This window comes from Mus musculus, chromosome 6, assembly GCF_000001635.26.
Source record: "Mus musculus strain C57BL/6J chromosome 6, GRCm38.p6 C57BL/6J".
Lineage (NCBI taxonomy): Eukaryota > Metazoa > Chordata > Mammalia > Rodentia > Muridae > Mus > Mus musculus.
Window position 1 is genome coordinate 12180572 of NC_000072.6, and position 24156 is coordinate 12204727.

General features: G+C 37.7%; 1 long non-coding RNA gene across 1 annotated transcript in view; it reads left to right on the top strand.

Moving 5' to 3' along the window:
- Positions 1–24156, top strand: part of Gm35961 — a 44764-nt gene that overhangs the window by 12905 nt on the left and 7703 nt on the right. Inside the window, exon 4 of the long non-coding RNA XR_377345.3 lies at positions 15374–15477. This is a non-coding gene — a long non-coding RNA (predicted gene, 35961). The remainder of the gene's footprint in view (positions 1–15373; positions 15478–24156) is intronic.

Here is a 24156-nt window from a genome sequence, read left to right on the forward strand (position 1 = left end):
ATAGCTGCCATATTGGAAAAAATAAAACACAAAGTTACCTTGGAGCATTATTAACAAATGGACCTTGAATGCTAATGTCTCTATAAATCCAGGCCCTCCTTGAAGTAAACAAACTGCTAGAGGTTATGTAGCAATCACAACATTGAATAGTTGCTACAGGTCTCCTTGGACAGAATTTATCATAGCCCCTCAGAGAATCCCATCACCTTCCAGTAGGTTATCTACTGCCAAGCAATAAGCATAGTTAAATTTTTCTTTATAGAGTGAAAAGGTAGTTAAGTGGGCGAATTGACCCACAGGAAGGAAGAGAAGAACTGACGCAATTTTTTTTCTGACGTTCATACCTGTGCCAATGCATATGTATGTACAGACAGAACATAAATAAATAAATAAACAAATGAAGGAATGAATGAATAAATAATGCCAACAAAATCAGAAAACTCCTCCACATTTCCACTTCTTTCCTTGGGAACACTGGTTTATACTTTTGTTTTATTACGTTCATCTTAGAGGGCACTGTGTGATGGAGGGAAGCCAGCTGGCTGGATCTGAAGGGCAGGTTGAATTCCTTTTTCAACATTTAATATTTATGTTCTCACATATATCTACAAACATTTGAGGATATTGATGTTACGACTTTATTTTGTTATCTCTGAGTCATTGCGCTGCCAGAACCCTCATTTAACTAACTGTGATGAAAGAGCATCCCAGATAGCCTGTCCTGTAGAGGACAAGCTGTAAACTTTGCCTTTGAAATTTATCTTTTGTACTTTGATATTTTTGTTACAAAATGTACCCTGTGCTTCACAAGCTTGTGAATAAAATGGGATCGCCTTTATATTTATGACTACATTTCAGTGGCTTTAAAACCTTACCTAGCCTTCCAGCAAGTTTCCCTTCCCAGATTTCCCCAAGACCTTCTGGGAATGCTAACCCCTAACCTTGAGCCAGTTATGTTAGGAGCTCAAACCCAATGGTTTTATGTATCGGGTATACCCCCATCAGGAGCTCTGGGCCTTTTGGAGCCCCGCTCTTCAGTTGCTGAGAAGAGCTTTACGACTCTAGGAGATTTCTAGGGGCAAGACTTTATCAAGTAATCTTCCTTCTAGTCTTTATGGCTTCTGTGCTGAGCTCACTCACTCCTTCTTTGCTTCTTCATCCAGTGACTTGGTTTCCTCTTACTGAGGAAGACAGTGTTCTTTTCCTTAGGTTAAACTCAGAAATGAAAGACCCAGAGCCCACTACACAGGCCACAGATTTTATCATTTATGCTGCTTTGATCCTCTACATGCTTTCTAGGTCAGTTCACATCACTGTAATAAAATATCATAGTCGCAAGGCTAATAAATAAAACAGATCTGTGTTCATCCATTCTGGAGGCTGCAAGTCTCAGATCAGGGTATCAGTATATTTAAATTCTGTTAATTCTCTTTTAAATACAGAGTAGTATCCCACATCTTCATGTTGTAGAAAAAAAAAGGTTAAGGGAATTTTCTGAGGCCTCTTCATAAAGACAATAATTCTATTTTTGAGGAACTGGCTATCAAAGACTAATTACTTCTTAAGGGTACCAACTCATAATATTACCTCATTTTTGTATTAGGGTTTCCAGCCCCACTTTGGGGTGGGGGATAGAAACATATGATCCATCGCAAATGCACATATTTAGGCATTTGTTAAGACACACATCACATGGACTGGACAAGGGTGTGTTTCTTTCTTTCTTTCTTTCTTTCTTTCTTTCTTTCTTTCTTTTTTTTTTTTTTTTTTTTTTTTTTTTTTTTTGGCTTAACCAACATCAGTTTATTTCCCACCACTGTGGAGGCTGCAAGCCTGTAATGGTAGGATGCCAGCCTGGTCTGGTTCAGCAAGGACTCTCTCCTGTCTTTCATCCTATACCACCTTTCTATGCCTTCACATGGTAGGCAGAGAGCAACCACCTGCCGCCACTGCTGCCACCGCTGCTGCTGCTGCTGCTGCTGTTGCTGATAATGATGATGATGGTCGTTGTTGTTGTTGGTGCTGCTGCTGCTGTTGCTGCTAATGATGATGATGGTCGTTGGCGGTGGTGGTGGTAATGAGGAGGAGGAGGAGGAAAAGGAGTATGAGAAGGATGATTCTCCTTCTTCTAATCCCATCATAGGGAGCTCCACCCTTATGCCCTCATCCAGAGAAAATGACTATCCAAAGATTCCACCAGAAAATACCATCACAGTAGAGATTAGGACTTCAATGTATGAATTTTCAGGAGGTACTGACATTCAGTTTGTAACACATGCAAATTCCTCTAGATGCTTTAAACACTGTCGCAAGCAGAAGAGAACCCTGAAAAATGTAAGGCTAGAATAATGCCTGCAAATTATCTTTTCAGTTCTTCAGTTGCACTTAAGATGTCAAGGTAAGGGCATGTTTCAAAACTAACCAACAAGGGGTCCAGAAGGACATTTCCAACTGGAAAAAAAGTACAGACAACTTTCTTTTCATAAGAAGCTTTCAATCTCAAGCATTCTTTTTTTCTTTTGCAAAAAATAAGTGATTTAGTTCTTTGAGCTTTATTGTTGATGATAATATTGCAAAGATAAAGAATAATAACCATGGCACAGATTATTTTCCATGAGACTCTTCTTTATTACATAGATTTGTGAGATTAAAATGTTACTTTGATGAAATGTTTCTTCCTTTGTCTTGAAATATTCCCAGCTACTGAAGGAAGAAATGACAGCTAATTTCTGTCATTGGCTATATCTAATCATAGTTATTTACTAAGCAAATCTCTTGCAAATATTTATTTTCTTTGTGGTAGAATATTTTGATATTGAGAATTAATGAATTATTTTACCTGAAATATTATGAGATATATGTATATAATATTCATATATATATTGCATACCATGAAGAAAGGAGAACAATAAAAGTGCAGAGGTTAAGGTCATGTTATTTGAAGAATGGGAATGGACAATCAGTAGTCTAATGCCTTCAAATTTAGAATGATAATTATCTTTTAAAAATGACACAAATTTAGCCAATAAATCTGAAAATTATGTAGTAAGTTTTCCTTGATCCCCTTTATTTTAATCCTCCACACTGTGGTATTTTTATTTACCTAATATCTACTATAATTAAGGTATGGATTAGAGAGATTTGGACTTCAGAGAGATTACATATAATCCTTTCACATTGTTTTGTTTGGATGGTTATGTTGTCTTGTGGTAGTAGGAATTAAATCCAGGACCTTATGCGTGCTAAAGAAGAGTTCTACTACAAAACAATTGTCTTAGTTTCTGTTTTGGTGCTGTGAACAGCCACCGTAACCAACTCAACTCTTATAACGGAAACCTTTTTTTTTTTTTTCTTTTTCCAAAACAGCGTTTCTCTGTATAGCCCTGGCTGTCTTGGACTCACTCTGTAGACCAGGCTGGCCTTGAACTCAGAAATCCACCTGCCTCTGCCTCCCAAGTTCTGGGATTAAAGGCATGTCCCACCAATGCCAGGCAAAGGAAAACTTTTAATTGGGGTTGGCTTACAGGTTTAGAGGTTCAGTCCATTATCATTGTAACAGAAGCATGGCAGCGTCCAGGCCGACATGGGGATGGGGGATCTGAAAGTTCTATATCTTCATCCAAAGGAAGCCACAAGCAGACTAGCTCCCACATGCTAGGAAGATGGTCTCAAAGCCCATCCCCTACAGTGACACACTTATTACAACAAGGCCACACCTCCTAATCATGCCACTTCCTGGGCCAAGCATATTCAAACCATCACAGAAATATTCCCAGGTTTCTTTTTACTTCTTAGTTTGAAACAGGGTCTCACTAAACTGCACAAGCTGGCCTTGAACTCATTCTGCAGCCCAGACAGTTGTTGAGTTTACAATCTTCCTGCCTTAGCCTCCTGAATAGCTGAGATTGCACCAGTGCAGGTGCAATCCTTGTTTTTAAGGAATTCATGATCAGAAGAAAATATGCACATAAACTGTGTGGGTGCACACTATGCTATCAAGAATATGAGTGGGTTGAGATTTCATCCCAATTTAATGATTAATGAGTGATCCTGTTACTGCTTCCTACATGATAGCAAAAGACATAGAGGTTCTGAGTCAGAGAAAATTAGTATATAGCTCACAGTATAACTCACAAGGTAAACTCTCTCTCCTGTAGATTTCTTAGCTACCCACAAAGATCCCTAAGAGTGAGGTGGCAGGTAAATGTGCACCTTCTTGGTTTTTATTATTACTGACAAGGTGTAAGGTGTGAGAAACTCAAGCTAAGAGAGGCTGTTAGCAAAGTTTTCCAACTTTCACTTAACCGGCCAAATTATTATTATTGTTAAAATATGTTAGGGAACCATTTCCCTTCCTTACTTCAGAAGGAAAAATACATATTATAATTAGTTGTTGAAAATTCTTTTTAAAAAACATACCCTAAGAACAAATCTCTCAATATCCTTGATCAAATAGAAATAAACCCATGCAGAATGGTATCCCCAACTTTTTTGTTTGTTTGTTTGTTTTTTTGTTTTTTCGAGACACGGTTTCTCTGTGTAGTCTTAGTTGTTCTGGAACTCACTCTGTAGACCAGGCTGGCCTCAAACTCAGAAATCTGCCAGCCTCTGCCTCCCAAGTGCTGGTATTAAAAGCGTGTGCCACCACCGCCTGGCTGATATTCCCATTTTTTAACAGTTAATAGTGGGATATATTTTGTTGAAGATCCATGCCTGTGCTTCCATGATGGTATGATAGAATGGGTTAAGAAAAACACTTTCTCCCCAAGTCAAAGAAAAAAAATCTCAGAAATTTTAGTACTTTATCTTTTACCTTCTGTAGGAAATATATCTATATGAAGGTCCAGTCCAAACAAATACACATATGGAGACAGAATTATAGATCTGAAAACTATTTAGACTCATATAATTGGTTGGCTCTTCTCTCCTCCTCCTCTCCTCCTCCTCTCCTCCTCCTCTCCTCTCCTCTCCTCTCCTCTCCTCTCCTCTCCTCTCCTCTCCTCTCCTCTCCTCCCCTCCCCCTCTTCTTCCTCTTGTCCTCTCCCTCTTCCTCCCCCTCTTCTTCCTCCTGCACCCTCTCCTGCCCCCTCTCCTTCTACTCCCCCCTTCTCCTCTTCCTCCTCCTCATCCTTCTTTCTCTTCTTCTTGAAAATGCCCCCTTTTCCCCATCAGTCACTCCAGTGACCATGTGTACTCTTTGCTGAAAATTCAGGACAAATCTATGGCCCTTCTTTAAATTGTTCACAGAATGGTGACCATGAGGATTAATGTTCAAGCACTTGTACCATGCTAAGGAAAGGTTTTACACTGAAGGAACTTCACAGTGCTGTGATGAGGGACCTTGATCCAGACAAGAGTATCACACATGAATTCCCTATGAGAAAACTATTGAGCCAGGTACTGAATGTTGAGTGTGGGATATCTAGGGAAAGAATGGGTTTGGAGGAGGGTATGCTGAAGTTATATGTCAGACAAATCCAAGGTTTTGTGTGCCATGCTAAGGAGTCTGGAGTTTGTTCCAATCAGTAACAGGGAACTTCCTAAGAATATTGATTAGGAGATTGTTGTGATCAGATTTGTGTTTTAGGGTAGTTGTTTAAGATCAGTAGGGAGAAAGAACTGAACAAGTGGAATCAGTGGAAATATTGTTACACTGACTGATGCAAGAGACTCAAGAGGCTCTGCATCTTATTGTTTCATGATTAATAGCCATTCTTGGTCACAGAAGAAACACCAATAGAACTAGAAGATGATGGAAAAAAGTGGGCATGAACAGGAATTTGAAAATGATTTTGAGATTGGTGGCCAATCAAATGGGGCAGACTGGCTATCATAAATACAAGATGTTGAGAATAGGAACATAGTAACAAACCTGAGATTAGTTCTTGCTGGGACATGCTGGGACTCTGAATTCATAATCATTGGGGAATATAGACTTAGAAACATTTTACTGATCTGCTTACTGCTTATCCAATATTTATTCTAAATATCCTCATATTGTGGTCCAGTTTTGAAGTCAAAATGTTGCTTTTTTTTCTTTTTTTTTTAAAAGATATATATTTTTTATTAGGTATTTTCCTCATTTACATTTCCAATGGTATCCCAAAACTCCCCCATACCCCTCCCCCCACTTCCCTCCCCACACAATCACACTTTTTGGCCCTGGCGTTCCTCTGTACTGGGGCATATAAAGTTTGCAAGTCCAATGGGCCTCTCTTTCCAGTGATGGCCGACTAGGCCATCTTTTGATACATATGCAGCTAGAGTCAAGAGCTCCGGGGTACTGGTTAGTTCAGAATGTTGTTCCACCTATAGGGTTGCAGATCCCTTTAGCTCCTTGGTTACTTTCTCTAGCTCCTCCATGGGGGGCCCTGTGATCAATCCAATAGTTGACTGTGAGCATCGACTTCTGTGTTTGCTAGGCCCCGGCATAGTCTCACAAGAGACAGCTATATCGGGGTCCTTTCAGCAAACGCTTGCTAGTGTATGCAATGGTGTCAGCGTTTGGAAGCTGATTATGGGGTGGATCCCTACATATGGCAATCACTAGATGGTCCATCCTTTCGTCACAGCTCCAAATTTTGTCTCTGTAACTCCATCCATGGGTATTTTGTTACCAATTTTAAGAAGGGGCAAAGTGTCCACATTTGGTCTTCAGTCTTCTTGAGTTTCATGTGTTTAGCAAATTGTATCTTATATCTTGGGTATCCTAAGTTTCTGGGCTGATATCCACTTATCAGAGAGTACATATCATGTGAGTTCCTTTGTGATTGGGTTACCTCACTCAGGATGATGCCCTCCAGGTCCATCCATTTGCCTAGGAATTTCATAAATTCATTCTTTTTAATAGCTGAGTAGTATTCCATTGTGTAAATATACCACATTTTCTGTATCCATTCCTTTGTTGAGGGGCATCTGCGTTCTTTCCAGCTTCTGGCTATTATAAATATGGCTGCTATGAACATAGTGGAGTATGTGTCCTTCTTATCGGTTGGGACATCTTCTGGATATATGCCCAGGAGAGGTATTGCGGGATCCTCTGGTAGTACTATGTCCAATTTTCTGAGGAACAGCCAGACTGATTTCCAGAGTGGTTTTACAAGCTTGCAATCCCACCAACAATGGAGGAGTGTTCCTATTTCTCCATATCTCGCCAGCATCTGATGTAACCTGAATTTTTGATCTTAGCCATTCTTACTGGTGTGAGGTAGAATCTCAGGTTTGTTTTGATTTGCATTTCCCTGATGATTAAGGATGTTGAACATTTTTTCAGGTGCTTCTCTGCCATTCGGTATTCCCCAGGTGAGAATTCTTTGTTCAGCTCTGAGCCCCCTTTTTTAATGGGGTTATTTTTTTTTTCTGGAGTCCATCTTCTTGAGTTCTTTATATATATTGGATATTAGTCCCCATTCTGATTTAGGATAGGTAAAGATGCTTTCCCAATCTGTTGGTGGTCTTTTTGTCTTATTGACAGTGTATTTTGCCTTGCAGAAGATTTGCAACTTTATGAGGTCCCATTTATCGAATCTCGATCTTACAGCCCAAGCCATTGCTGTTCTATTCAGGAATTTTCCCCCTGTACCCATATCTTTGAGGCTTTTTCCTACTTTCTCCTCTATAAGTTTCAGTGTCTCTGGTTTTATGTGGAGTTCCTTAATCCACTTAGATTTGACCTTAGTATAAGGAGATAGGAATGGATCAATTCACATTCTTCTACATGATAACCGCCAGTTGTGCCAGCACCATTTATTGAAAATGCTGTCTTTTTTCCACAGAATGGCCATAGCTCCCTTGTAAAAGATCAAGTGACCATAGGTGTGTGGGTTCATCTCTGGGTCTTCAATTCTGTTCCATTGGTTTACTTGTCTGTCTCTATACCAGTGCCATGCAGTTTTTATCACAATTGCTCTGTAGTACAACTTTAGGTCAGGCAGGGTGATTCCACCAGAGGTTCTTTTATCCTTGAGAAGAGTTTTTGCTATCTTAGGTTTTTTTGTTATTCCAGATGAATCTGCCGATTGCCCTTTCTAATTCGTTGAAGAATTGAGTTGGAATTTTGATGGGGATTGCATTGAATCTGTAGATTGCTTTTGGCAAGATAGCCATTTTTACTATATTGATCCTGCCAATCCATGAGCATGGGAGGTCTTTCCATTTTCTGAGATCTTCTTTAATTTCTTTCTTTAGAGACTTGAGGTTATTATCATAAAGATCTTTCACTTCCTTAGTTAGAGTCATGCCAAGGTAGTTTATATTATTTGTGACTATTGAGAAGGGTGTTGTTTCCCTAATTTCTTTCTCAGCCTGTTTATTCTTTGTATAGAGAAAGGCCATTGACTTGTTTGAGTTAATTTTATATCCAGCTACTTCACCAAAGCTGTTCATCAGGTTTAGGAGTTCTCTGGTTGAATTTTTAGGGTCACTTATATATACTATCATATCGTCTGCAAAAAGTGATATTTTGACTTTATCTTTTCCAATTTGTATCCCCTTGATCTCCTTTTGTTGTCGAATTGCTCTGGCTAGGACTTCAAGTACAATGGTGAAGAGGTAGGGCGAGAGTGGGCAGCCTTGTCTAGTCCCTCATTTTAGTGGGATTTCTTCCAGCTTCTCACCATTTACTTTGATGTTGGCTACTGGTTTGCTGTAGATTGCTTTTATCATGTTTAGGTATGGGCCTTGAATTCCTGATCTTTTCAAGACTTTTATCATGAATGGGTATTGGATTTTGGCAAATGCTTTGTCCTCATCTAACGAGATGATCATGTGGTTTTTGTCTTTGAGTTTATTTATATACTGGATCACGTTGATGGATTTCCATATATTGAACCATCCCTGCATCCCTGGGATGAAACCTACTTAGTCAGGATGGATGATGGCTTTAATGTGTTCTTGGATTCGGTTTGCGAGAACTTTATTGAGGATTTTTGCATCGGTATTCATAAGGGAAATTGGTCTGAAGTTCTCTATCTTTGTTGGATCTTTCTGTGGTTTAGGTATCAGAGTAATTGTGGCTTCATAGAATGAGTTGGGTAGAGTACCTTCTGTTTCTAATTTGTGGAATAGTTTGTGAAGAACTGGGATTAGATCCTCTCTGAAGGTCTGATAGAACTCTGCACTAAACCCATCTGGTCCTGCGCTTTTTTGGTTGGGAGACTATTAATGACTGCTTCTATTTCTTTAGGGGATATAGGACTGTTTAGATCATTAACCTGATCTTGATTTAACTTTTATACCTGGTATCTGTCTAGAAACTTGTCCATTTCATCCAGGTTCTCCAGTTTTTTTGAGTATAGCTTTTGTAGAAGGATCTGATGGTGTTTTGGATTTCTTCAGGATCTGTTATTATGTCTCCCTTTTCATTTCTGATTTTCTTAATTAGGATGCTTTCCCTGTGCCCTCTAGTGAGTCCTACTAAGGGTTTATCTATCTTGTTGATTTTCTCAAAGAACCAGCTCCTCGTTTGGTTGATTCTTTGAACAGTTCTTGTTTCCACTTGGTTGATTTTGCCCCTGAGTTTGATTATTTCCTGCAGTCTACTCCTCTTGGGTGAATTTGCTTCCTTTTGTTCTAGAGCGTTTAGGTGTGTTAAGCTGGTAGTGTCTGCACTCTCTAGTTTCTTTTTGGACGCACTCAGAGCTATGAGTTTTCCTCTTAGAAATGCTTTCATTGTGTCCCATAAGTTTGTGTATGTTGTGGCTTCATTTTCATTAAACTCTAAAAAGTCTTTAATTTCTTTCTTTATTCCTTCCTTGACCAAGGTATCATTGAGAAGAGTGTTGTTCAGTTTCCACGTGAATGTTGGTTTTCTATTATTTATTTTGTCATTGAACATCAGCCTTAGTCCATGGTGATCTGATAGGATGCATGGGACAATTTCAATATTTTTGTATATGTTGAGGCTTTTTTTGTGACCAATTATGTGGTCAATTTTGGAGAAGGTACCATGAGGTACTGAGAAGAAGTTATATCCTTTTGTTTTAGGATTAAATGTTCTGTAGATATCTGTTAGATCCATTTGTTTCATAACTTCTGTTAGTTTCACTGTGTTCCTGTTTAGTTTCTGTGTCCACGATCTGTCCATTGATGAAAGTGGTGTGTTGAAGTCTCCCACTATTATTGTGTGAGGTGCAATGTGTGCTTTGAGCATTACTAAAGTTTCTTTAATGAATGTGGCTGCCCTTGTATTTGGAGCATAGATATTCAGAATTGAGAGTTCCTCTCGCAGGATTTTACTTTTGATGAGTATGAGTGCCCCTCCTTGTCTTTTTTATGACTTTGGGTTGGAAGTCGATTTTATTAGATATTAGAATGGCTACTTCAGCTTGTTTCTTCATACCAGTTGCTTGGAAAATTGTTTTCCAGCCTTCATTCTGAGGTAGTGTCTATCTTTTTCTCTGAGATGAGTTTCCCATAAGCAGCAAAATGTTGGGTCCTGTTTGTGTAGCCAGTCTGTTAGTCTATGTCTTTTATTGGGGAGTTGAGTCCATTGATATTAAGAGATATTAAGGAAAAGTAATTGTTGCTTACTATTATTTTTGTTGTTAAAGTTGGCATTCTGTTCTTGTGGCTGTCTTCTTTTAGGTTTGTTGAGGGATTACTTTCTTGCTTTTTCTAGGCCATGGTCTTTGTCCTTGTATTGGTTTTTTTCTGTTATTATCCTTTGAAAGGCTGGATTCATGGAAAGATAATGTGTGAATTTGGTTTTGTCGTGGAATACTTTGGTTTCTCCATCTATGGTAATTGAGGGTTTGGCTGGGTACAGTTGCCTGTGCTGGCATTTGTGTTCTTTTAGTGTCTGTATAACATCTGTCCAGGCTCTTCTGGCTTTCATAGTCTCTGGTGAAAAATCTGGTGTAATTCTGATAGGCTTGCCTTTACATGTTACTTGACCTTTTTCCCTTATTGCTTTTAAAATTCTATCTTTATTTAGTGCATTTGTTGTTCTGATTATTATGTGTTGGGAGGAATTTCTTTTCTGGTCCAGTCTATTTGGAGTTCTGTAGGCTTCTTGTATGTCCATGGGCATCTCTTTCTTTAGGTTTGGGAAGTTTTCTTCTATAATTTTGTTGAAGATATATGCCGGTCTTTTGAGTTGAAAATCTTCATTCTCATCTACTCCTATTATCCGTAGGTTTGGTCTTCTCATTGTGTCCTGGATTTCCTGGATGTTTTGAGTTAGGATCTTTTTGCATTTTCATTGTCTTTGATTGTTTTGCCGATGTTCTCTATGCAATTTTCTGCATCTGATATTTTCTCTTCCATCTCTTGTATTCTATTGCTGATGCTCGCATCTATGGTTCCAGATTTCTTTCCTAGGGTTTCTGTCTCCAGCATTGCCTCACTTTGGGTTTTCTTTATTGTGTCTACTTCCCTTTTTAGGTCTTAGATGGGTGTATTCAATTCCATCACCTGTTTTGTTGTGTTTTTCTGCAATTCTTTAAGGGATTTTTGTGTTTCTTCTTTAAGGTCTTCTACCTGCTTAGCAGTGTTCTCCTGTATTTCTTTAAGTGAGTTATTAAAGTCCTTCTTGATGTCCTCTACCATCATCATGAGATATGCTTTTAAATCCAGGTCTAGCTTTTCGGGTGTGTTGGGGTGCCCTGGACTGAGCGAAGTGGGAGTGCTGGGTTCTGATGATGGTGAGTGGTCTTGGTTTCTGTTAGTAAGATTCTTACGTTTACCTTTCGCCATCTGGTAATCTCTGGAGTTAGTTGTTATACTTGTCTCTGTTTAGAGATTGTTCCTCCGGTGATTCTGTTAGCCTCTATCAGCAGACCTGGGGGACTAGATCTCTCCTCTGAGTTTCAGTGGTCAGAGCACTCTCTGCAGGCAAGCTCTCCTCTTACAGGGAAAGTGCACAGATATCTGGCATTCGGACCTCCTCTCCTGGCCGAAGATCAAGGCCCAAAACAGGATCTTTCCCAGAAGCTGTGTTGCTTTGGCCTGTCACAGACACTGTTAGCTTCTGTAGTCCACACTCTCATCTGTGCAGACTACTTTTGTCGGAGTCTTGGAACCAAGATGTCTTCTGCCATTGCTGAGGCAAAGCCCTCCAGGGCCGGGCAGACACCTGTCCTCTGTCCAGGAAGGTGGCCGGATGTCTGGAGCCCAAAATGGGGGCTGTCTCAGAAGCTCTGTGGCTCCTGCCTGTCCCAGAAGCTGTTAGCTTCTGTAGTGCACACTCTCACCTGTGCAGACTACTTCCGGCTGAGTCCCAGATCCAAGATCCAAAATGTTGCTTTGATGTGAAATTAATTTAATTCAATATTTCAGCCATGAAAGTGTTTTTTGAGAGATGTGCTTTTGCTCTTCCCATTGTTGGAGTGCACTGATAGGCAAATGTGCACATAATTCTTGGGTTCTTATACTCTTGTACTTCCTGCATCTGTTATAACTGGAAATCATAGATTCACAGTTCAACAAAGTACTAGGTATCTCTGGTGGTTTGAACAGGAATGGCCCCCATAGACTTATAGATTTGAATGCTTGCTCATCACAAAGTGGTATGGTCCTGTTGCAGGAAGTGTGTCATTGGGGATGGGATTTGAAGTTTCAAAAGCTCAATCCAGGCCCAGTGTCTCTTTCCTTGCATGATGCCTGTCTATCTGGGTGTAGAATTCTCAACTAATCTCCAGCATCATATCTGCCTTTATGCTGTCACACTTCCCACCATGATGATAATGGACTAAACCTCTAAACTGTAAGCCAGCCCCAGTTAAATGTTTTCCTTTAACATTGTTGTGGCTATGGTGTCTTTTCACAGCAATAAAACAGCGATTAAGACAGTATCATATTCACATTTTTATATAAAGTGTTTTGGTTGAAGCTCACACTCATCTCCTTGCTCCTCTCCTCTGCCATCCCCAGTCCGACTTTTTACTTTTCCTTACAAGTGTTCTCTTCCTTTCACTGCTCTTACCTCTTCTTCTTGCTGTTTCTCAGTCTTCATTCCAGATGTTTACCTGTGCTTATACCCATTTATGTACATATATATAGATGTTACAAACCAGGCACTGTGTATATGAGAAAACATGTATTTCTTGACTTTTTGAGTTTTGGTCTCTTCTATTGATATTGTACTTCCCAGCTACATCTATTTTCCTAATCTATTGTTCTTCACAACTGTGTAAGATTCCACTATATACATGGATAACATTTTCATTATCTATTCATCTTTTTTAAATTTTAAAGTTTTATTTTTTGTTTTTAAATAATGTATATTAATATGTGAGTTTTACATGTACCTGTGCATGTGTTACCTTCATAGGCCAGAAGAGGCCTTCAGATTCTTAATAGAGGGAGTTACAGCCTGACTTAGACACTGAGAACTGAACTCTGGTACCTACAAAAGCAATATACCCTCTTAACCTCTGAACTGTCTCTCCAGCCCATTATTCATCTGTTAAGGAGCACGCATGCTTTTGGGGAGCACATCCAACCAGATTATCTGGAATTATGCCAGGCCTCACTATGGTGAAAATTCTCAATAATTTCTCCATTTAGTTTGTTTTTAATTTATGTTTCAATATTTGTTTTTCTTTTTTATCTTGGGTCTTACAGCTTTAGCGTTAGGTATTTCCTGGATTATTTAAAGCTCCTTTGTAAATAGGGTTATTGAAGTTATAGTTTAAAGAAGCTATCACTAATATATAAGAAAACTATTCATTTTGTACTTGATCTGTCTACATTACCAAAGCCTTATTTTACTACTTATTAAGAAGAAATAATTATATTGTCTTTGAAATATAATAGTAGATTTGATTATCCATGGAAGGAGTTACAGAGACAAAGGTTGGAGCTGAGACAAAAGGATGGACCATCTAGAGACTGCCATATCCAGGGATCCATCCCATAATTAGCCTCCAAAGGATGACACCATTGCATACACTAGCAAGATTTTGCTGAAAGGACCCTGATATAGCTGTCTCTTGTGAGACTATGCTGGGGCCTAGCAAACACATAAGTGGATGCTCACAGTCAGCTATTGGATGGAGCACAGCGCCCCCAATGGAGGAGCTAGAGAAAGCATTCAAGGAGCTAAAGAGATCTGCAACCCTGTAGGTGCAACATACTGAACTAACCAGTACCCCAGAGCTCTTGACTCTAGCTGCATATGTATCAAAAGATGGCCTAGTCGGCCATCACTGGAAAGAGAGGCCCATTGGACTTGCAAACTTTATATGCCCCAGTACAAGGGAATGCCAGGGCCAAAAAATGGGAATGGGTGGGTAGGGAAGTGGGGGGGAGGGTATGGGGGACTGTTGGGATAGCATTGGAAATGTAATTGAGGAAATACGTAATAAAAAACATATTAAAAAAAAAGAAAAAAAAAGAAATATAATAGTAGATTTGAAAATAGTCTCTGTACATTGACTGTTAGTACACTGAGTTGAAATAGTAATGGGGTGGGCACTCGTATCTTTCCTGATTCTAGTGCAAATGTTTCTAATTATTCATGTATAATAAAGTCTTTCCTGAGGTTCTCGTTAATATATTTTCCTTTTTTTTAAGTGTCTCGGGGGGAATTTTGTTAATATTTGAACACATATTGAGTCTTATTATAGGATTTTGAATGAGTTACTGTGTTACAATTGTGGTTTTGTTTAAATCAGAAATCATTTAAAAATTTAAATTTCATTGGAATACTTTTGGCTACATTTTCATTTTATGCATACTTGGCTCCAGTGACTTACATTTTGTTGATGTCAATGTCATGGCCAATATTTGTGAATGTTTGTTTGTTTTTTTCTCAAAAGAAGTGGATGTCTTCTAATTAGGGTTAAGATTTTTCAGATAACCTGGTTAGACTAGAATTGTTCATCTGTCATCTTATTCCAATATATTCTTGGTTAGTGTCTGTTCAATCTCTTTCTTACTTAGTAAGGTAGTTAGTTAGCTACCATGCTTGTAGAGGGCTTTAAGATAGCACCAGGGAAACCAGAAGTGTACAACACACAATACTTTCTATTCAGTGGAGGAGATGTGCCCATGTTTTGGCCTGGACAGCTGGAAGTGGATGTAATTTATAACATGGTGATCTTTGCTTTCTCTAGTGTCAGACCTCACCCAAATCTCACAGACATTTATCCCAGACTCCTAAGCATTGTTTCTAAGTCAGTAGAACTTATTCTTATAAAAGAGGTCTCATGTACTTTGCAAAAGAGTTTCCTATTATGCTCACCCTAGACCCTCTTCCTATGCCTTTACCCTGAGCTTTCTCAGTAGAACCCATTCTTATGGCAGAGGTAACAGGTACCTTGAAAAGTACATGTCTTCTGGATTTTTATATTTTTCTGAGATCCCTTAAGTCTTAGCTTTATACTTTGAAGGCATTTACTAGTTTATAAAATTATTATTTTTTTCTTGACAGGCTTTCATTCTGGAGTCTAGTCTCACACAGAATTCACTCTGTAGCCAGGGATGGCCATGAACATCAACCATTTTGACACAGCCTACTGAATGCTGGGATTAAAGGTATGAACCATGATTTCCACTTTATAAAACACATGTTGACAACAGCATTTTATCAGAATGAAAATCTACTTTTATTTATGTGGTGGCTTTTACTTTACTCTTCTTGAGTGGATATAATGTTCTACCCATTTTTATGATGTAGCACTTATTCAACAATTCATAATGATTTTCCTTGCTTCAAATTTTGTTGTTTAATAGGATTTCCATTGCTTCTTAATTGTGGATAGGTCCACTTTTTCTTTTAGAAATACTAATTTTTAAATATAATTAGCTCTTAGGTACATTGTCACTTTGAAACTATTGTACATGAAGCATTTCTTTCCACATTCACTTATAAATTCTGTTAATAGACAAAAGGAAATTATTTTGTTTATGTATGCAACATCTAGTTAACCTATCAAATTATCTTTATTTTAGAAATGTTCCAATTTTACTTTGTACTATGTATCTATAGATTTTAAAGTACACAACAATACCATCAAACCTACGAAATAGCTTTAAGTCTTCTACTTCAATTTCATGAATATTCTCCTTCTACATACACTTTTTTAGGGTATTAGAGACAATAGTGACTACTTTTTATAAACATTTTAATTTTTTGGTAATTTGAAATTGTAATAGATTTCGTTATTCTATCATTTAGGCTTTTAATAAGGAGTTATTGAATTGTGCTAGAATCTTTGAAAGACCACTGGTTGCATTGGTATATATCTCTAATCAATGACTTAATCCAGGAATGGATCATAATTACATTATTGTAAGCTTGTGTAATAATTCAGAAGTGGAAGTCGGTCGCTGGGGGTGTGCCTCTGAAGGCAAGGATTAGCTTCTCCTTGGCTTTCTGGACCCTGTGGCCCAAGCAGCCCTTGCTTCTGCAGGTCCCTTCTGCCGTGAAGTTTTGCTTTCCCTCAGGCTTGAAAACAGACAGAAGCCTGTGAATATCCAAGCCACGACATCTTTCCTACTTGTAAATTGTTTCCCCCAATAGTGGAATGTGGAATAATACAAACATCCACTTACCAAAGCTGCTTTATCATGACTGTCACTACCACTCCTCATCCAGCATCTGACCTTCTACTTGGTGCATTTAGAAGTGAATTTCAAACTCCACACAGTTCCTCCGAATATTTCATCATGACTATCATTAACTACAATTTGACATGTTTATTGTTTTGTTCTTTTTATATAAAATAAAATGAACAAATTATAATAGTGTGTTCAGTTTGTAACATAATGCACTAGAAATTAATATAAACAAGCACCCGTGAAGATCAAAACTACGGTTATTAACTAAAAAGGTGTTCTGTTGTATTCAACACTCAGATTATTTTGATAAGCAATTATTTTGTTGGTTTGTTTTCAATCAAAATTATTTGGTTCAATTCTAGAGCTTAATATAAATGGAAACATGCCTATGCCATCTTTCAAATTGAGCTTTAAAAAAATAAACATTTTATATGTATACATTTTGCTACATTAACTTTTCTCTGTTTTTTTAATATTACTATTTAATATAGTTTATTCATGCTCTTGTCTAGATGTTGGAACAGTTAACTAGACGCAATTGTACTGTTCCTGACCAAGTGTTTTCCTACTATCCCCAGCTTCCTGTGTCCACTAGGGTCTTGAGACATTCTGTGAGGAAAAACAAAAAAGCCTACTGTGGTTACTTTTAAAATTTGATTTATAAAAAGCATATAACAATTTTTAAATAAGGGAAATCAATTCACATTTGGTGAATATTTATTTTCTGGGTTTTATTGTTTTTAATTTATTTTATTGGATATTTTATTTATTTATATTTCAAATGTCATTCCCTTTCCCGGTTTTCCCTTCAGAAACCCCTTATTCTATCCTCCCTCCCCCTGCTTCTATGATGGTGCTCACCTACCCACCCACTCCTGCCTCTCCACCCTGGAATTACCCTACATTAGGGCATTGAGCCTTCCCATGACCAAGGGCCTCTCCTCTCATTGATGTCCAACATATTTTCAAGTTCCATCCATTTGCCTGTGAATTCCATGAAATCATTGTTTTTAATAGCTGAGTAGTATTTCATTGTGTAAATGTACCATATTTTCTGTATCCATTCCTCTGTTGAGGGACATCTAGGTTCTTTCCAGCTTCTAGCTATTATAAATAAGGCTGCTATGAATATAGTGGAGCATGTGTCCTTGTTATATGTTGGAGCATCTTCTGGATATATGCCCAGGAGTGATATAGCTTGATTCTCAGGTAGTACTATGTCCGATTTTCTGAGGAACTGCCAGACTGATTTCCAGAGTGATTGTACCAATTTGCAATTCCACCAGCAGTAGAGAAATGTTCATCTTTCTCTGCATCCTCGCCAGCATTTGCTTTCATCTGAGTTTTTGATCTTAGCCATTCTGACTGGTATGAGGTGGAATCTCAGGGTTGTTTTGATTTGCATTTCCTTGATGACTAAGGATGTTGAACATTTCTTTAGGTGCTTCTTAGCTATTCAGTATTCCTCAGTTGAGAATTTTCTGTTTCGCTCTGTTCCCCATTTTTAAATAGGGTTATTTGGTTCTCTGGAGCCTCTATCCCTATCACATAGTTCAGGTCAGTTACAAGTCATGCTTGCAGAGAGAATCTGTTTTATTGACTAGCTTTTTACTCCTTTTAAAATACTTAAATACTTACCATTATGTGAAATGATCTTTGTTTGTATGCTTGCTTGACTAAGGAAGAAATCTTTATCCTGTGGTTAATCTGTAGATAAAATTGCTTTGAGCTTTAATTCAGTTATCTATCGCCTGCCTTACAGTGATATATCGTTAGTGTTTAAAGTGGTGTACAACTACTCCATAGGGAACATAAACATTGACAGTCTAAAGAGAAATCTTCTTTGGACCAGCACCTACTATGTAATCTTTCTTAAAAGTGATGTGCTCAGAAATCCATTGTTCACATTCTTTTCTAGTTGCCATCCGTCAGTAGTCTCTACATTACATTTTAATGTATATACTGTGATATCAAAAATGTTATTACTTGGAAATGTTAACACTCAGGTGGGAAAGGGGAGCAGTTTTGGGCCAGCAGATAGTCTTGTAATCCAGGTTAAGCTGACTGTTTTTAATATAAAGAAAGATTGGTTGTAATTAAATACACAGGCTGCTCTTGCAGGGATGCAGGTTTGGTTCCCAGCACCCATGTGGCTACACACATCCCTCTGTAACTCCAGTTCCAAGGGATCCAACAGTTTCTCTGGTCTTCTCAAGCAAGCGTGTAGTACACATACACACATGTAGGCAAAAGATTCATATGCTCATAAATAATAAATAAATATTTTAAAACCATTTGTCCATGTACAGCTTTCAGATAATTCAGAAACTTCAAATAATTGCACATCTTTATAGGCAAATCAATCCACTTCCTCTTCTGACTTCTGTGAAGTAGTCTGACATTTAAAAAATTAAGCAAGCAAGCAAACAAAAATACTAAAGACCCATAAAATTGAAAGCAAATGGAAGATGGTGAATTCAAATGTACACGATGTGTGTAAGAAGTGTGTGTGTGCAGCTAGTGCATTTTGCCAGGACTGAGTGTAATGTAACTAAGTGTAACCCTTTGCTAGGTTAGCCTCATTCCAGAAGAGCAGTTAGAATAAGAAGTCCTGACATTCTGAAATATCAAAAGCACACACAAGCCAGAAGTGGGAACAGTGATAGTATAGCAGATTTCGGAGGAAAAAAACCCACAAGTTCAGATGCACAGAAACTGTAACTGGCTTTGCTGTATCATAGCTATTCTCTTCCCATCTTGAACATGTGAAATTCAGAGTAGCAACAGACAGGCTGCTCCCTTTTAGCTCCCTCTCAAGCTCTGTGTCCATGTGATACATGATATTCAGTTTCTATGATATAATTCTATGATATTCAGTTTCTCTTGGCACCTTAAACACCCATTCTTTTTCCCATTCTTTCTGTTCAGTAGACATGGTCCAGTTTTCTCTTTCATTTACTGGCTCAATTTTATTCTACAACATTTAGAGGATATTTGTCATGCCACATGACATTTTATAGATAACCTTGGAATTATCTTCCCTTGAAACCAGCAACTGCTATATTAGTTATTTTGGTGTGCATTTAGAAAGGACAATTTATTGTCAGCATTTTCATCTTTATGTTAGTTTGGGTGTGTGCATGTGTGTGCTCCTGGAGGTTAGAAGAATGTATTGGATCCCCTGAGCTGTATGTAGCTAGAGACAGTTGTGTGCTGCCTATTGTGGTTTGTGATCACTCTGGATCCTCTGGAAGAGCAGCAGCAAGCAGTTAACCACCAAGCCATCTCTCTAGTACCTTAACATTGTCATTTTCTAAATGACAGTAATATATTTAAAGTAAAAGCTTCTTTTGTAAAAAAATGCTAGTATATAGCATGGAGTAATCAGTTATGCCCACAGACCAAGAATTTTATAGGCTTGTTAAACAGGAGGTCATTTCGGTGATTTCTCTTGAGGGAAATATCCATAGGTAAAGAGTGGTGAGGGTTTAGGGAGACAGAATAGTGGATAAAGCATTTGCTTCACAAGTGTAAGCATCAGTGTGGAGCCATAGTACTCATATAAAAAGGCAGGTGGGCACGATAGCTGCTCTGTTACCCCAGTGCTCAGACAGTGGGGACTGGGGATCCCTGAGGCAAGCTAGCTAACTTGAATAGGGAAATTTGCAAGCCTAGATTTACCAAGAGACCCTGTCTTAGTAAATAAAGTGAGAACAATTTCAGATGATACCTGTAGTCAACTTCTGACCTATCAAGCATGCACTTGCACTCACACACACAGACATATGCACACACACACACACACACACACACACACACACACACACACACACACACACTATACTACACACAAACAAACATATATGCAAAAAGAAAAGAGTAGTAAGATTAAAAACTGATATGATATTATTCATTTTATACTATATAATTATATATGTTTGGATTCAATTTTTCATTTAGATTAAAATTTTATACCCATGCATAGTTCTGAAACATTTCATTTCTGCATTTCCCTGCTTGTTATATTTTTATTAGGTGTTAGTGTAATAATAATATTTTTTCCATTGGAATGCATTGGGGAATCTGCTTTCTTTTTAATTTTTTTGCAAATACTTTGAAGCTGTCTGGTCTTAGAATTTTCTTTGTCAGGTTTTCAAGTACAAATTTAATCTCCTTAGTACTTACAGGGTTACACAGGTTATGTGTGAGTTTTACTAGCCTGTACCTTTCAAGGAATTTGTCCACTTTCTTCTAACATGTTGATTTTACTAATTCTGACCTCTGTGTCCCAGGCTTACACACCCTGTCAGAGAAGTTAGTGTAGACAGTCATGGGTCACACCATTCATTTGCCATTTCTCAAGGATTATTGTCTTTCCTTGCTGGGATCTGCAGTCACGAAATCCCATTACATACTTTGTTTCTTTAGATTCTTTCAGGCAGGAGTGAAATCCTGGTTTCTGTGTCTTCATTTTGGCCGGAAGAACGAGGCTTGATTCATGTAATTTCAATCTAGGTATAACATTTTCCTGGTGTTCAATTACCTTACTATCACTGTGTTTACTTAAGTTCATGAATCTGGGCATGCTCTGTTCACGAGGAAGTATTATATAGTCACTATGCTACATTCAAATTTAGAACTCCTTCCATGAATAAAATTAATCTAGGTTTAATTGAGACCCTTTTAACCTTTCTTATTTTCTCCTAGTAGACTCTCCAAGTAGGTGGAAAATTTCTCTTTTAACTTTCCATCACTGGTATCTGTCCTTGTCAAAGGCCACCGTCTCCATTGCCAGAGGAAGTCTGTATTTCAAAGGAGGACCCGAAATGATTACAAACTTTTAACTATCTTCTCAGTTTCATAAGGCTTGGGGTTTATTCTTGGGAATATAACAATAAGTGCCTTTGGATAAAACCACAGGTATCCACAAACAAGAGATTAGCGACAGCACTGTACTGCTCTCTCATAGGTCCTGTAGGCATGCCAGGTGTGTAAACATTACTATGCGCAGGTGGTTGGTTGTTTTTGGATAGCTGATTGTAGTTATAAAGTATTAGAGAGTAGCTCAAAAGTCTATAAAGCTGAGTAGAACATAGGTTTCAGCAGTTAGGCAAACACTGTACAAATACACACATGGGGTAGAAAGACCATGAGACAAGAACTCTTCTGAAGAACTTTATGCCCAAGGCAGGTTGTACACATGAAGACTACTCTCACCTTTGTGATCTAACTGCTCTTGTTGAAGAAGCCATATATAATTTATTTTCCTTTAATCTTAATAGTTTTGAATATTTATATTTTTAAGATAGAGCTACATTAAATAATACTAACATGACACTATGTAGGCTTAAATTACTAGTATAAAATTTATTTTTCACACTGAGTAATTGATTTTCTTTTATCCTTATGTATTAACTTGTATTAATTACACAAAACAATGGGTTTCCTCATTTCACGTCTTTGCATACATATATAGTGCTTCTTTGAATGGACCCTCAGTTACCCTTACCAAGCATGCTTTAAGGCTGTACTGTCACTATTAATTTTATCCTCTTCAAGTCAATATTCAGAGGGAAAATGTGTTCATGAGTAAGAACGTATCAGTAAAATTTGTTGTGTGGTGCCCAACTATTTTTGCTTGATATTATTGCAAGTGCTCCTAGTTTCTAAGTAGTTCATCCTCTGTTACAAGGATCAGTTTCTATTTATTTTAATTACTGGGACATTTTCAAGCCTTGGGTCTTAAAGTTAATTAAGTCTAAAGTCTTACAGTTAATTAAGAGTCTTACAATACACCTTAAGTTGGCATTAAAGAACAGTACATCTACTTAGTATGAAACATTTAACCTACACTTTTACTCAGAACAAGCCGATAAGGTAAGTGGTTTTAGGTAATGTGTAATTATGCCTAAAACTCATAGCCATACTGTTTAAATATTTTCTTTATTTTAACTCAATATAACTTTACATATTTCCACATGCCTAATATCCCACAATTACAGTATAATTAATAATTACTTATCTGACGTCATGAAATAAGTTGTTACTGATTAATTAGACCCCCTCTCCCAATATGAATTAGTGACACATGAACTAAAATGTTTGTGGTTTTCCACATTGTTATATTCAATTTGCTCCAATATTTACCATAATTTAGTTTTGAATATTCTCATTTTACAGAGAATATTTACTTCTAAAAGTTATATCAATAATTTGATTATTCATATACTAAAATTAAATATAAACAACTGTAAAACATTATAGCAGATTTTTAAAGGATAGCTTGGAGTCTTTTTGTTTTTGATCATAATAACTGATCTATATCCTACTAACTGAAATTACTCATTTGAGACCACCTTTCCCGTGGAAGGGGATCATGGCTACTTTTAGAACCCATCACGAACATTTCCCCAGCACAGAAGTAGTCTAGAGACTATTATTTTTACTTAGGCATTAATTTTCCCAAGCATCCATTATTTCACAAATATGAAAGCACATGTAATATTTCTGACATTTCTTGGAAACTTTGAATAAAATTTGAACTAATCAAGATATCACTGATATCTCCACATTTGCATGAATCTCCTTAACTGTTAGATTTCCCAAACCAAATGTGCTGCTCTCCTTTGAGTCTCATGCAAAGTGTCTCTTCATTGATTAATTTTAGCTTTCTCCTAAGTTGCCAATTTTAGCATTGTTATGTTAGGATCACGGCTATCAGGCAGACAAGAAGATTCCTGGAAACCTGCTGGTTACTAAGCGAACTTCAAAGTGAATATGAAACTTTCTCATACTACAGAAAGAAGGGAAGAGAGGGCCAACACTTGAAATTTTCCTTTTAGCTTCACATACCTGCCATATGTCATATGCATGTGTTATTCAGACACATGTGTACATACCCATGTACACACACATGCAAGTTCTTTAAAATTGAGGGATAATTTGTTACCTGGTGATAGCTACCTAAAGCTCCACTGTAAACTCAAAAGTTTTCTTATTTTTTATAGCTTCCTGTTACTTATTTTCTCTCCCACTCAGTAGGCTTCCTCCTCACTTCATTGATTGTTCCCTTTGTATTTAGTTTTATGAGGTCCCAACGGTCAATTGTTGATCTTAATTCCTGAGGGAATAGAATGCTGTTCAGAAGGTTCTTATAGATTCTCATGGAACATAAATGCAAAGTCTGACAGTAGATTCTTATATCCATAAAAGATCCCACACAACTTCAACCAATTGTGACATTGTAGCACAAACCTGAGGAAAATGTGCCAAAGGACAAACCTTACAGAGGAGGATAACCTATAGTCATGGTGTCCCCAATTAATCCTAGAATGCAGTAAGAAGCATTGAGCAGAACTTTTATGTGCCATGTCTGTCTCTTAGGTTCCCATCTCTCTACAGGTCAAATCATTACATCACCAATAAGTCACAAATTGCATACCAAATTATAAGTTTTGTCTTTTTAATGGAGAATTGTCTCAAAAGAAATCATTTTGTGTAATGACTTGTGGGTGGTCACCTTTTAGAATGGTTGAATAATGCCCCCCAAAGATGCCTAAACAGGGATTCCTGGCTCCTTTGATATATTTTTACAGTGGAAAGGTATTTCACTGATGAACTAAAGATCATAGTCCTTAAAATACAAATTATTCT